The sequence below is a fragment of the Eriocheir sinensis genome, chromosome 16 (genome assembly GCF_024679095.1).
Source record: "Eriocheir sinensis breed Jianghai 21 chromosome 16, ASM2467909v1, whole genome shotgun sequence".
Taxonomy (NCBI): Eukaryota; Metazoa; Arthropoda; class Malacostraca; order Decapoda; family Varunidae; genus Eriocheir; species Eriocheir sinensis.
The window spans coordinates 13,157,397-13,172,391 of record NC_066524.1 but is presented as its reverse complement, the minus strand read 5'-3'; positions in this window follow the sequence as shown (position 1 = coordinate 13,172,391).

Here is a 14,995-nt window from a genome sequence, read left to right as displayed (position 1 = left end):
ATTGAACGTGCGTGTGAAGGAAGAAGGAAGAGAAGGAAAGGAAAAAAAAAAGCATGTATCTCTGTTGCATCTGGCGGCGAGTGACAAAAAGTGGTTAGTTATCTCCTCGGTGCTGACTAAATAATGAAGGAAGAGGGAAGAATTGAGGAGGGGAGAAAGGAGGTAAAAGTGGAGGAGAGGGAAGGAGGAATGAGGGATGAATTGGGGGGAAGGAAGAAGAGATAGGAGGGGAGAAAGAAACAGGGATGGAGAGAAGGAGAAAGAGTGGATAGAAAAAGGAGGAAGAGTTGATGGAAGGGGAAGAAGTTAAAATGGATGAGAGGGAAAAGAGGAAGAGTGGATGGGAGGGGAATAAGTTAGAAGGGATGAGAGGGAAAGGAGGAAGAGTGGATGGAAGGGGAAGAAGTGAGAAGGGATGAAGGGAAGCAGTAATAGTGAATGGGAGGAGAATGAGGTAGAAGGAATGAAAGAGGAGGGAAAAAGAGTGGATAAGAGGGGAAGAAGGGAAGAGGGATGAGGAGTAAGGAGGTAGAAAGGAGAGAAAGGAAGGAGGAAAACTGTATGAAAGGGGAAGAAGGAAGGAGAGAGGAGGAGGAAGAAGGGATGGGTGGGGGATGGGGGAAGGAGAAAGGAGGGATGGGAGGATGAGAGGAAAGAGGAAGAAGTTAGAATGGAAAGGGAGGAAGGAGGGAAGACTGGATAGGATGGAGGAGAAGGTAAGAGGGACGAGGGGATGGAGGAAAGGGAAGGAGGGACGAACAGGGGGGGTGGGGGAGGAGGAGAATTGATAAGATGAAAAGTATAAACGAATGAAGAGCGTCACGCAATGGAGTCTATTATTAAGTGGTGGCAATGGTGGCAAAAAAAAAAGCGCTATCTGCTGTCACTGATTAATGGAGGGAGTTGGATCGCACGAAGAGTATAAACGGATGATTGATAATGAATAAGAGGAGGGTTGGATCCTTTGCAGAAACGTATGATTATGTAAGAACGCCACAAGAAAGAAGGAGAGGAAGTAAGTAATCCACAATAAAGGAAAAAAAAAGAGGGGAAGAAAGATGGAAGGAAAGAGAGAAAGAAAGAAAGAAAGAGAAGAAAAGAAAGAAAAAGAGAAAGAGAGAGAGAGAGAGAAGGAAAGACTGAAAGAAAGGAAGAAAGAAAAAGAAAACTGTAAAGAAAAGGAGATAACACAAATATGGTAAAGGGTATTGCATGGAGTTTAATCTTCGTAGAATATAAACAAATGAATGACGAATAAGGGAGTGGCTTGAACCTTTTAAAATACAAGAAAAGTAAGAACATATACAAAAAAGAATATGGTATAGAGGATTGAAATGTTAACTAATCTCCTGTCACTGACTAAATAAGAGAGTTTGAACCTTTGGGAAGTATAAACAGAAGAGAAGAGAAGAGAAGGACTGGAGCCTTTGTAAAGAGAAGAGAAATAAAACATAAAAGAAATAAAGACCACACAAAAACTAAGTGGTATCGAAGACTATTTATCATTTGTCAGTAACTAATGAACGGATTTTGAACCCTTGAATTGAAACAGAGGATAAGATAATAGTGGAGGATAACATAAGAGAAGTAAGGAAGAGCATCACTCGCAAAAAAGAATATAAGGGCAATGGAAAGTTACCTCTGTCATTTACTAATAGATGGATTTTGAACCCTTGTGAAATATAAACAGAAGATGAGAGAAAAACGGAGCATGAACCTTTTGCGAATATAAGAAAAAGAAGATCACAAAAAAAAGGGAAATATAAAATACTTATCATCTGTCAGTGATTAATAAATGGAGTTTGATCCCTTAAAGAGGCGTATAAAAGGAAGCTAACTTGAACCTTTGTGAATATAAGAGAAATAAAGATGTCACACAAAAATGCTAAGTGGAATAGAAGAGTACTTACCTTCTGTTACTAACTCATGAATGGAGTTTGAACCATTAAATACAAACAGGTGAGTAAATAACGGAGTACTGAAAGAAAGAAAGAGAAAAAGAAAGAGAGAAAAAGAGAAAGAAAGACTGAAAGAAAGGAAGAAAAAAAGAAAGGAAGGAAGAAAGAAAAGTATAAAGAAAAGGAGATACAAGAAATATGGTCGACACAAGGCACACAAAAAAATGTTATAGAAAAGCATTTACCTTCTGTCACTAATTAATGAATGGAGTTTTATCCCTTGAGAAGCATAAACACAAATTAACAGATGAGAAGCGTCGTGCACTGCTATAACGGAAGCGATAAAGGATATACGAAAAAATTATCATCATCGTGGCGTTGTCGTGGTGTTGTCGTGTTGTTGTCGTGCACCATGAAAGGAATTTATCGTCGTGTCAAGCGCACTGTTCTTATTTATACTTAATATTATCGCCAGAAGGGACTCGTGTGTGTGTGTGTGTGTGTGTGTGTGTGTGTGTGTGTGTGTGTGTGTGTGTGTGTGTGTGTGTGTGTTTTACATCAAAAGAGACAGCAGAAGGGCACAAAAAAAGGAAACAATATTAAAAAAAGCCCGCTACTTGCTGCTCCTGTGAAGAATCCGAAGAGGTGGCCGAAAGAGGGGTCAGTTACGTGTGTGTGTGTGTGTGTGTGTGTGTGTGTGTGTGTGTGTGTGTGTGTGTGTGTGTGTTTAAATAAGAAGTGTTTTATAACGAAGCGTCTCGGGGCGGCGATTGGATCTCTTAAATGCAAATAATGAAGTCAACGTTTAAGTGTTTGGCGGGGCGGCGATGGGCATGATAAAGCTGCATCCGGTGGGGCCGGGAATGCGTATAAGTCGCCCCTCAAATAGTACGGTTTCCAATAGTTCGGTTTCGGTTTTATACGGATTGTCATTGAAGATCTTTTGGGGATTTTTAAATTTTCTGCTCATCGGGAAATTAAAAAATCCTCAAAAAATCTTCTTTGAAAATCCACATAAAACCGAAACCGAACTATTGGAAGCCGTACTATTTGAGAGATGACTTACCCACCTAACTACCAACCTTCCTTCCTTCCTTCCTTCCTTCCTTCCTTCCTTCCTTCCTTCCTTCCTTCCTTCCTTCCTTCCTACCTACCTACCTACCTACCTACCTTCCTTCCTTCCTTCCTTCCTTCCTTCCTTCCTTCCTACCTACCTACCTACCTACCTACCTTACATACATACATACATACATAAAGAGTGAGTTAGGGTAATAAACACAAACATCAGTGCATTCTTATAGCCTTTAGCAGAATTTAGGTCGTTTTTTTTAGCACACACAGACAATACTTTCGCTTTCAAGAGGGGAGTATCAGGACACCTCTCCATCTATATTTTCACTCTTTATTTGGATTTTCTTTTTCTTTTTTTTCTTTTTTCGGGTTTAGGGAATATTGTTTTTCCGGAGGTTTTGGTTCCGTTTTTGTTTGTTTGTTTGTTTGTTTGTTTGTTTGCCTTAGCTGTCTCCTTTGCAGTAAATAAAAGAAAAAAAAACTTACTCGTTACAACTACAAAATCAAGTAACAACAGGAGGCATTTTACGCACCAATAATTTTACTTTTACTTATGATTACTTACCCACTTATATCTACTCACCCATTTATATCTACTCACCCACAATTACCCACCCACTCATCCTTTATCACCCACTCATTTTTACACATTCACTTTTACACAATCATTTTTACCCACTCAAAATCACTCACGATTACTTATACTCACTTTTGCCTACTCACTCACAATCACCCACTCACTCACTTTCACTCACCCACTTTCACCCACTCAGTTTTACCCACTCACTATTAATCACTCACCCACGATCACTCACTCACTCACTCACTCATTCACTCCCTTTCACCAACAATCAATCACTCACTCACTCACTCACTCACTCATTCACTCCCTTTCACCCACAATCACTCACTCACTCACTCACTCACTCACTCACTCACTCACTCATTCACTCCCTTTCACCCACAATCACTCACTCACTCACTCACTCATTCATTCACTCCCTTTCACCCACAATCACTCACTCACCCATTTCCACCCACAATCACTCACTCACTCACTCACTCACTCACTTTCACCCACAATCACTCACTCACCCATGTCCACTCACAACCACTCACACTAACAGTCACCCACAATTACTCACTCACCCACTTCCACCTACAATTACTCCCCCACAATCACTCACTCACTCACCGCTCTTAGCACCCACGCACTCACCAACCGGCCATAAAGTCTGAGTCAACACCGGGATTGCTTAATATACCCTTTCACTTCCCTTTTATCCCCAACCCCTTTTATTCCGCCCCATTTCACTAATCTCTAATGGCCCACTCACTCTCCATATCACCGAGAGGCCGCCCATAGCCTTTATAAACACTTAGGTAGTACTCGATTCGCTATATAGGGGATCTGATCGCTTATACATCCATTAACTGCACTCTACTTCATTACCTCTATATACATTATCATACATACATACATACTTTCTTATATTCTCTATTCTATTTTCTATTCTGTTTCCTCTACTTCTTTACCTCTATCTACTCCATCGTATCTACTTACTTCATCTATTCGTCTCTACTTCATTATCTCCCTATAGACGTTATGTACCAAAAATTTCCATTAGCTCAATATTTCATAGCGTTTATAGCTTTATGTACAATATCTTTACCTGTCTTGGCGTTTATAGCAGTTTTGTTTCATTTATTACTTCCATTATTCCTCCTTTATTTGTTTATGCGTTATGTTATACTTTTATCTATATACAGCACGGAGATGAGCACTGAGGCCACGCGTAGCTTTAGCGTATGTGCCCTCAACTTAACTTTTACCTTTTTATATGCTAAACTTATTCTTATTTACTTTCATTTCGTTTATAGCAGCGTTTAAGTCGTTTATTGATGGCCGAAACGCTATTTATGTCAACTCCTATTTGTTTTGTTTATTTTTTCTTCCTATTCACTCTCATATATATTCAGAGCTTCCTTCCTCTTAGCATTCACGTCGTCTATAGCAGCGTTTAAGTTGTTTATTGATGGCCTAAACGCTATTTATGTCAACTCCTATTTCTTTTGTTTATTTTTTCTTCCTATTCGCTCTCAAATAGATCCAATACTTCCTTTCCCTTAGCATTCACGTCGTCTATAGCAACGTTTATGTCGTTTATTGATGGCCTAAACGCTATTTATGTAAACTCCTATTTTTTCTTGTTTTTCTTTATCTTCCTATTCGCTCCCATATATATTCAGTACCTCCTTCCTCTTAGAATTCACGTCGTCTATAGCAGCGTTTATGTCATTTATTGCCTACCTAAACACAATGTCCACTTATATTTACTCACTCCTTATATGGCGGAGTTTATCCCTTTTACTGTCTTTCTTTATGCTCACCACTCCCATATATATCCGGTAATTCCTTCCTCTTAGCATATAATCGTCTAAGGCAGCCGTAATGACGTTTTTTTCCCTTATATTTACTCAGAACTTGCGTATATGTCAGTTTATATATATTCCGTTAAGTGGTTTCCTATTCACTCTCTGCTTCAATATATATTTAGTATCTCCTTCTTAAGCCATTCACGTCGTCTATAGCAACATTTATATCGTTTATATCTCCTTTGTCTGCCTACGTATGCTTTTATTTACTCACTTCTTTCGTTTATTGCCTTCCTTTACCCTTAACACTCCCATATATATCCAGTACTTCCTCCTGTTACCATTCACATCGTCTATAGCAACATTTACATCGTTTATATCTCCATTGGTTGCCTGTGTATGCTTTTATTTACTCACTTGTTTCGTTTATTGCCTTCCTTTACCCTTAACACCCACATATATATATCCAGCACTTCCTTCCTGTTACCATTCACGTCGTCTATAGCAACATTTACATCGTTTATATGTCCTTTGTCTGCCTACGTATACTTTTATTTACTCACTTCTTTCGTTTATTGCCTTCCTTTACCCTTAACACCCACATATATAATCAGTACTTCCTTCCTGTTACCATTCACGTCGTAACACCCACATATATATCCTGTACTTCCTTCCTGTTACCATTCACGTCGTGTATAGCAACAATTACGTCGTCTATATCTCCATTGGTTGCCTGTGTATGCTTTTATTTACTCACTTCTTTCGTTTATTGCCTTCCTTTACCCTTAACACTCACATATATATCCTGTACTTCCTCCCTCTTACCATTCACATCGTCTATAGCAACATTTACAGCGTTTATTGCCTACCTGAGCACTATGTCCACTTCTATTTACACAGTCTTCCTTATATTGCAGTTTATTTCATTTATTGCCTATCTTAACGCTGAACCTTCCCATATATGTCCAGTACTTCCTTCCCCATACCATCCACGTCCTCTATAGCAACATTTACATCGTTTATACCCCTCACCAATGCCCGCCCACCGCTGCCACCGCCCGTTTTATAGCGCGCCATTTCCATAATCCCAGCGTCGCCCTCCTCTACTTATGCAAATCGGCCACCAATTACCTGTATCGTGGGGGAGTGATTCCTTACCTGATAAAACAAATGACTCGCGCAGGCCACCAAGGCAGGAACTGTGGGCTTCCGTTGCGTGCGTTTGCGTGTGTGAGTGAGTGAGTGAGTAAGAGGAGGAGAGAGTGGAAGCAGGTGAAGGAAGCAAAGGAAAGGAGGAAGGGGAGGGAAGGGGTGAGGGGCGGACGTCAACGAAAGGTTAATGAGGCTTATTCACCCTCAGGCCAAGGAAGGGAAGGAAGGGGAGCGTGCGTCTGTGAAAAAGTGGAAGGGAAGGAAGGAAGGAAGGACGAAGAGGAGAGAGAGAGAGACGATAGAGAGAGATAGACGGAAGACGAACAAAGGGAAGAGAGGAAGTAAAGTGGAATAAAGTGAAGGAAAGATGGTAAGAGCTTAAAAGGGATGGAAAGAATTAGAGGGGAGAGTTCGATAAAGGGAGATAAAGGGAAGAGACAAGAGAGACTAATGGAGAAGAAAACACCAAAGGGAAGATGGAGAGATTTAGAACAAAGGGAAGCGTCAAGAGAGGCAGTAAGGGGAAAGGGAGGAAAGGGAAAGAAAAGGAAAAGAAAGGGAAGTTGGTGATGAAAACGTGGGTGAAGAAAGGGCGATAAAGGGAAGACAAAGGGAAGAGAGGCGCTAAGAAAGAGTGAGGCAAAGGGAAAGAAAAGGGAAAGGAAGGTTGTGAGAGCTAAGCATGTGGATGAAAAATTGGACGAAAAGAAAAATAGAGAGAATTGGTTGATAAAGGAAATAACGTAGAAAATAAATACGTAAAAGGGAAAGAATAGAACATGGAATAAAGTAAGGTAAAAAAAAATGATAATTAAGAAGCGGAATATCAATTATAATAAGAAAAAAAGGCACAATTATTGATAAACGAGAAAACGAAATAAAAACAAATAAATACAGAAATAAATAAAATACCAAAGAATAATACAGAACAAAATTTATTGAAGTTGGGCTCACAAATTAGTAGTTTTAATATCAACAGAGATATGTAATTATTCCCTCGCCCCCAAATAATTAAGCTGAGAACCTAATTTATGATTGTTAATAATTTTGTGTTAGACTTAAATGCATGAGTGTAATATATCTTGTATACGTAAATAATATGTAAGAGAAATTAATAAGAAAACCAGGTGGGACAGATGAAGTTAATTAGTAAAAAAAAAGTGGAAGATCAACAGAAATCATTAACAATACACAGATGAAGCAGGTGAAATTAATGAGTGAAAAATATAGTCAACAGTAATGCTTAACAATGCTCAGGTGGAACACGTGAGACTAATTAATGAAAAGTGTAAAATCAACAGAAATCATCAAATACCAATGTGAAACAGGTGGAACTAATTAGAGTGAAGAAACTTAAATTAACGGAAATAAACAGGTAAAACTAATTAGGGTGAAATAACATAAATCAACCGAAATAAACAGGTAAAACTAATTAGGGTGAAGAAACATAAACAGGTAAAAATAGGTGAAGGAAAAAGAAATCAAAATCAATAAAATAACAAAAATTAAACTGCTAATTACGGTGAAGAAACATAAATCAACCGAAATAAACAGGTAAAACTGCTAATTAGGGTGAAATAACATAAATCAACAGAAATAAACAGGTAAAACTAATTAGGGTGAAGAAACATAAATCAACAGAAATAAACAGGTAAAACTGCTAATTAGGGTGAAGAAACGTAAATCAACAGAAATAAACAGGTAAAACTGCTAATTAGGGTGAAGAAACGTAAATCAACAGAAATAAACAGGTAAAACCGCTAATTAGGGAGAAGAAACGTAAAATCAACAGAAATTATTAACTACTCGAGTGAAACAGGCGAAAAAAAAATTTAAAGTTGCAGAATGTAAAATCAGCAGAAACTTTTTAAAACTCCCAGATGGAAGTAATTAGAGAAAAACAAACAAAAAAACATAACATCCACCCGAAATTGACCTCTTTTGACCTCTCGTTCGTTCTTTTTTTTCTTTTTTTGTGTGTGTTCGGAGCAGCGTCTAGCAGGCTTCTTCTTCTTCTTCTTCTTCTTCTTCTTTTGGCTGTTTTTGTTTTCCCTTGAGCTAAAAAAAAAAAAGATTGAAAAATAATAAATGATCAACAGTACCCAGGTGGAACAGGTAAAATTAAACAGTGAAAAACGGAAAATCGAACAGGTAAAACTAATCAGTGAAAAAAATAAAAAAACGTAAAATTAACCGAAATGATCAAGCACTCCCAGATGGAACCAATAAAACTAATCAGAGGGAAAAAAACTCAAAGTCAACATGAATGATTAACAGTACTCAGGTGGAACAGGTAAAGCTAATTAGTGGAAAAACGGCAGATCAACACAAATTCATCCCAGACTTTCACATTCCCTCCCAGCGCGAATGCCACGGGATCCAAGAACTTTCTCAACCACGGTGGAGGAACGTTCTCATATCTTACCGTGGGAGACTGATTTTCGAACCCGTTAGTCAGTCATTTCACCAGTCAGCCACTCAGCCAATCAGTCATCCAGCCAACCAGTCAGTCGTTCCGCTAGTCAGTCATATAGTTATCCAGTCAGTCAGTCAGTTAGAAAACACTCATCCAGTCAGTTAGTCAGTCAGTCAAGCATTCATCCAGTTATTCATTCAGTCAATCAGTCAGTCAAACATTCATCCATTCAGTCAAGTCAGCCAGTCCAAACCCAGTCAGTCAGTCAAAGATACATCCAACCAGTCACTCTGTCAACCACTCATCCATCCAGTCTGCCACTTGTCCGGTCACCCATTCATCCAGGTAGCCAGCCACCCACTCACTCAGTCAAACATTCATTCATCCATCCAGTCAGTCAGTCAGCTAAACGTTCATCCATTCAGTCAGTCAGCTAAACGTTCATCCATCCAGTCAGTCAGTCTTTCAATCAGTCTGTCAACCCCTCACCCACTCAGTCAGCCAGTCAGTCAGTCTTTCAATCAGTCGGTCAACCATCCTCTCATCCATCTAACCCTCCAGTCTGCCACCCGTCCACTCGTCCAGTCACCCAGCCATCCAGGTAGTCAGCCACGCATGACGGCCAGCCTCACAGGTGCTCCGTTCCGCCTCGTTAAACATTTTCGATCTGTCTCCCCCTGATAATGTTCCTCCGCTCCAGAGATCGACATCATCTGGCTCTGTGGGGTGATGCTGCTGCCGGTGGTGGTGTACTGGTGGGGGGGGAGGGTGATGGTGGTGCAGTGTGGGAGAATGCATTGGTGATGATGGTGGTGATGGTGATAGTGAAGGGAGAGGAAGAAAGGTTATCGGTGTTGGTGGTGATGGTGGTGGTGATGAAGGAAGGTTGGTTGGTAGTGGAGTGTGGGAGAATGCATTGGTGGTGGTGGTGATAGTGGTGATGGTGAGGGAGAAAGAAAGGTTATAGGTGATGGTGCATAGTGGTGATGATAGTGTATGGTTAGGGTGTTAAGGGGAGGACTCATATAGTGAAGTTGATGGTATTGAAAGAAGATAGTGATGGTGGTGGTGACTGCAAGAGAGGGGGTGATGATGATGATGATGAAGTGTGGTGTGGATAAAAAGGTGGACGTTAAAAATGGTGTAAAAGTGATGTATAGGAAAGACTCAGTGGTGTGCATAGTGCAATATATAGTGTAGGTCCTCTTATTATTATTATTATTATTATTATTATTATTATTATTATTATTATTATTATTATTATTATTATTATTATTATTATTATTCCCCCCCTTCTTTATCTGTTTCTTCGTCATTTTCTTTTTAACTTTCTTTTCCCTTTCCATCTTGTCAACGGAAAACATCACCATGAAACACGACACTAAAAGAAAGTAAAAATAAAAATAAAAAAATATCCATTTCTGCCTGTCATCGAATATCATAACTTCCAGGAAAATATTTTAATCTTAAGAGAAAACCACAAAGCCAGTTTTTCAAGACAAAGACAAATATTTAGAACAGACTTTAAAACCTTCAATCCCCTTCCCCCTTTTACCCCTCCCCCCACCTCCTTCCCTCACCCCTCGCCCCTCCCCCCTCCTTCAACCACCTAACCTCCCCCTCCCTTCAACACCCCAACTCCTCTATCCCTCCAACTCCCTCCAACTCCCCTCTCCCTCAAAACTCCCTCCTCCAACCCCCAACTCCCCTTCTTCCACCATCCCCCCTTCCTCCCCCCTTCCCCCCGTCACTCCGCCCATCACCAGGGAAATTGTTAAGAATCACCAGCATTCCTTGAACCCTCGCGTGGCATTCCTTATTTGCAATGGTAATCAGCCTCACCTCGACGTTCGTGCATACCTGCCTGCCGACACACCTGGATGGCCGCTACCTGACCTACCGGGGAGAGTTATACTGATGAGTTGACCAGCAAGCAGAATTTAATATCACATCACTCTGTTTTCTTCTTCTACTGTATTTTTTTTTTCCTTGATGTATTTTCTGGTGTCGACTGTGTATTTCTTGTTTTCTTCTACATTTCGATTTCTTACTGCATTTTTTGTTGTATTTTGTTGTATCTCATTCTTTCCTCTCCTCTCCTCCCTCGGGATGGTCGATTAATGGGTACCTGGGGAAACCTGGGGAAGGTAAACTGTGATGTCATACTGGCCCTGCGTCTCGGGGTGATGGGCTCCCTCCCTCCACAGGCTTGGGAGGGTCGAGTGAAAATCCATAATTATACATACATTTGTTTTGGTGGCGGCGGCGGCCATTGGGAGGTGAGCAGTGTTGCCAATGATCCGATTAGCGATGGTATTAAGGGCCAATGAGACGGAGATGAGCACTGAGGCCACGAGCGTCTGTAGCGTATGCACCCAACTTTATACTGTCTTGAGCTGGAAAAGAACATCAAAATCTCATCGTGGGTTATCTTAAAAACACGATATTCAAGCAAGACAAAAGCGACATTATCTCATCGGGGAATATCTTAAAAAAACAAAAACGCATCATTATTATCGGCGTGTTTACGACTCCACTCTCAGAACACCAGAGAAAACGCAGCCTCGTAATGCGCTAAATGGGGTAAACTATTCTAGATCGAGGGCGGGGCAGAATGGCATCCCGCTAAGTACTCCTTCGCGAATGTCGTCTGCGATGCAAACTAGCGACAGGGACATGCAGGAAGAGGCGGGGAAGGAATGTCGCCCGGAGTGGGAAGCTCTGAGCCCGCCATTTTTTGTGTGTGTGCGTGTTGGTGTGTGTTCGTGTGTGTTATCTCAGCTGGAAACTTTTGCCATTACCCTTGTGACGATTTTTGTGTTGATTTGTGTTCCGTTCCTTGTCCTTGTCGAACTTTTTTTAAGCATAAGAGTAAGTAACCCAATGTTGTAATGAGGTAATACGAATAAATGATGATGATGATGAAAATAGTAATGAATCAAATCAGTCTCTACATTAATAAAAAAAAAATATATGTATCGGAACTGCCCATAACACTTCATCGTCCATTACCACAACGCGAATGAAGAAAAAAAAGTTAAGAGAATAAATGAGAAAAATGGAATAAAGGGAAGAATTAGGATGAATGGGAGTATTAAGAGAAAGAAGGAGAAAAGGAAGGAGTCCATTAGATTACATTAGAATAGGTTAGAAGGAAGACAAGAAGGAGGAAAGGGAAAGAAAAGAAGGAAGGAGGCAAGGAAGAGAAAGTATTTATTAGACCAGGTTAGATTAGTTTCAAAGGAAGAAAGAAAGAGGGACAAAAGAAGACAGGAGTGATGAGGGAGCTGGGAAGGAAAATGAAGACAAGTGGAAAAAACGAAGAGGAAATGACTAATAGAAAGAAGTAAAGAAGAGGGTTAGAAATTATTATATGACAAGTTAGATTAAGTCAGAAAGAAGGAGAAGGGAAGACGGGATTGAGTGAATGGAAGGGAAGGGAATTATCAGAGAAAACGAGTGAGATTAGGTTAAGTTAAAAGGAAGAAAAACGAAGGTGGAGAAAGGAAATATACAGAGAGTTAAGGTAATATTAAGTGAGGTAAGGTTAGGAGGGAAAAATAAAGGAAAAGGAAAGAAAGAAAAGAAGTTAAAGGGAAGAAGAAGGGAGTAGAGAGTTAAAATCGATTAGGTAAAGTTAAGTAAGCACAGAGGGAAGAAGGAAGGGAGAAAACGGAATGCAGATTGGAGAGAAGGAAGAAAGATAGAAATGAAAGGAGAGGAAGAGAAAGGGGAGAGAAGGGGGAGTGAATGGACGGATAGGAGAGATGAAAGTAGTAGAAAGGAATGAAAGGAAAGAAAGAAGGAAGAGAGAGAGAGAAAGGGGGGAGAAGGGGGAGTGAATGGACGGGTAAGGACTGAGGACTTGAGAACTGGAGGGCTGAGAACACACTACCATTTCTCACCATTCCACAGTAGCTCTCAGTGGAATGCTGCGACGCTCTCTCTTATCATCCCCAAGACATTCCTCGAAGCCTGGTACCCCCCCATCCTTTCCCTCCATCCCTCCCTCGTCCTCCTCCTCCAGGTATACGCTGAGGGAGGTCGTCATTAAAAGTCGTGTGTTAATTGCAGGTGAAATTGATCTGGATGCTACCTGGCTGGAGACGAGAGAGAGAGGAACGCAAGGGCCGAGGGAATTTGGTTCATATCTTTACCTCGCTTGTTGGACCGATAACCTGGTCTCCTCCTCCTCCTCCTCCTCCTCCTCCTCCTCTGACTTCTCCGACCCCGACTCTTCTTCTTCCTCTTCCTTCTTCTTCTCGTCAGGCTTCCTCAGTAGTCGTAAATTATGGAATCCGATGCGATATGGAGGTCGAGGGTTCGCTCCCTTGTGTTGTGAACTGAATGTGTGTGTGTGTGTGTGTGTGTGTGTGTGTGTGTGTGTGTTTGTACTAGTCTTTTTCTGTAAGGATTTAAGGTGATATTTTCTTCTTAACTTTTTTGCTTTTTTTCGCTTTTTGTGTGTTTTGTTTTTTGTTAATGGAAATATGTTGTTTGTTTCCTTTAGATTAATTGTTCGTATTTTTTATTTATTGAGTTACTGGTTTTCTCTCTCTCCTTTTCCTTACAAACTTCTATTCCTCTTTTCCTTTATCTCCCTCCTACGTTATTTCCTCTCCATTTTCTCTCACTCAATCACTCTCTCTTTTCTCTCTGTTGTTTTCTTCCACTCGCTAAATTCTTTCCCTCATTTATACATATTTTCTTTCTATACTTACACGCCTCCTCCTCCACCTCCTCCTCCACCTCTTCCTGCTCTTCGTTCCTCCTCCTCCACCTCCTCCTTCAACTCTTCCTGCTCTTCGTTCCTCCTCCTCCACTTTCACACCCACGATTCTTCCTTCTCTCTCCTACGTTCCTTCCTTCTCTCCCTTCTTTCCTCCACCACCTACTTCTTTCTTCCTTTCCTCCTCTCCTCACACACACAAATAGATCTCCTCCCCTTCCTCATATAATCATTCCTCCTCCTCCTCCTCCTCCTCCACCACACGCACCTCTCCCACACTCATCAAACTCTCCCTCTCTCTCTTTCCCTCTCCGCTAACCCGTGACCACTTTTCTCTCCCTCTCTCTCCCTCTCTCTTTCTCTCCCTCTCTAACAAGGTAGTTGCATAGTCAAAATACCAATTAACAAGGGAACTAACAGCCGTCCCTCCTGTAGAGAAGTGATGATTATCTTCCTCCTCCTCCTCCTCCTCCTCCTCCTGCCACATCTCTATTTCATTTCCCCTTCCTCCTCCTCCTTCTTTTTTTTGTTGGTTCGTTTCGTCTTTATCTTCTTTTGCTTTGTTTTTTTTCTGGTTATTATTTTTCTTCCACCTCCTCTTCCTCCTCCTCCTCTTTCTCCCCTTCTTCCTCCTCCTCCTTCTCCTCCTTTTTTTTTTTGTTCGTCCGCTTCATCTTTATCTTCTTTTGCAATATTTTTTTTCTTCTGGTTATTATTTTTCTTCCACCTCCTCTTCCTCCTCTTCCTCCTCCTCCTCCTCCTCTTTTTCTAGCTCTTCTTCTTTTATTTCTTATCCTTCTTTTTCATCTTTCCCCTCGTATTATTTATTCCTTTTCCTTTTTATGTGTGTGTTTTTGGTTCTTCTCCTTCTCCTCCTCCTCCTCCTCCTCCTCCTCTTCGTCTTCTTTTTTTTCTTGTTATTCTTCATTATTTTTCTCATTTTTCTCGTTTTTTGTGTGTGTTATTGCTTCCTCCTCCTCCTCATCATCATCATCATCATCATCATCATTAGTTTCTTTTTATCCTTCATCCATATCCTCCTCTTCGTATTATTATTATTATTATTATTATTATTATTATTATTATTATTATTATTATTATTATTATTATTATTATTATTATTATTATTATTATTATTCCCATGGAGATCTGAAAGAGAAATGGAGGGAAGGGGGAGAGAGAGATAGAAAAGAAGAGAGAGAAAAAAGAGTGAAGGAGAGAAGGAGAGAAAAAATATAGAGAGAAGGAGGGAAGGAGGAGAGAGAAAGGGAGAGAAAAAAAATAGTGTAGGAGGCAAGCGGGAAAAATATATATTGTAAGGGTGAATGATTTGTGTGTGTGTGTGTGTGTGTG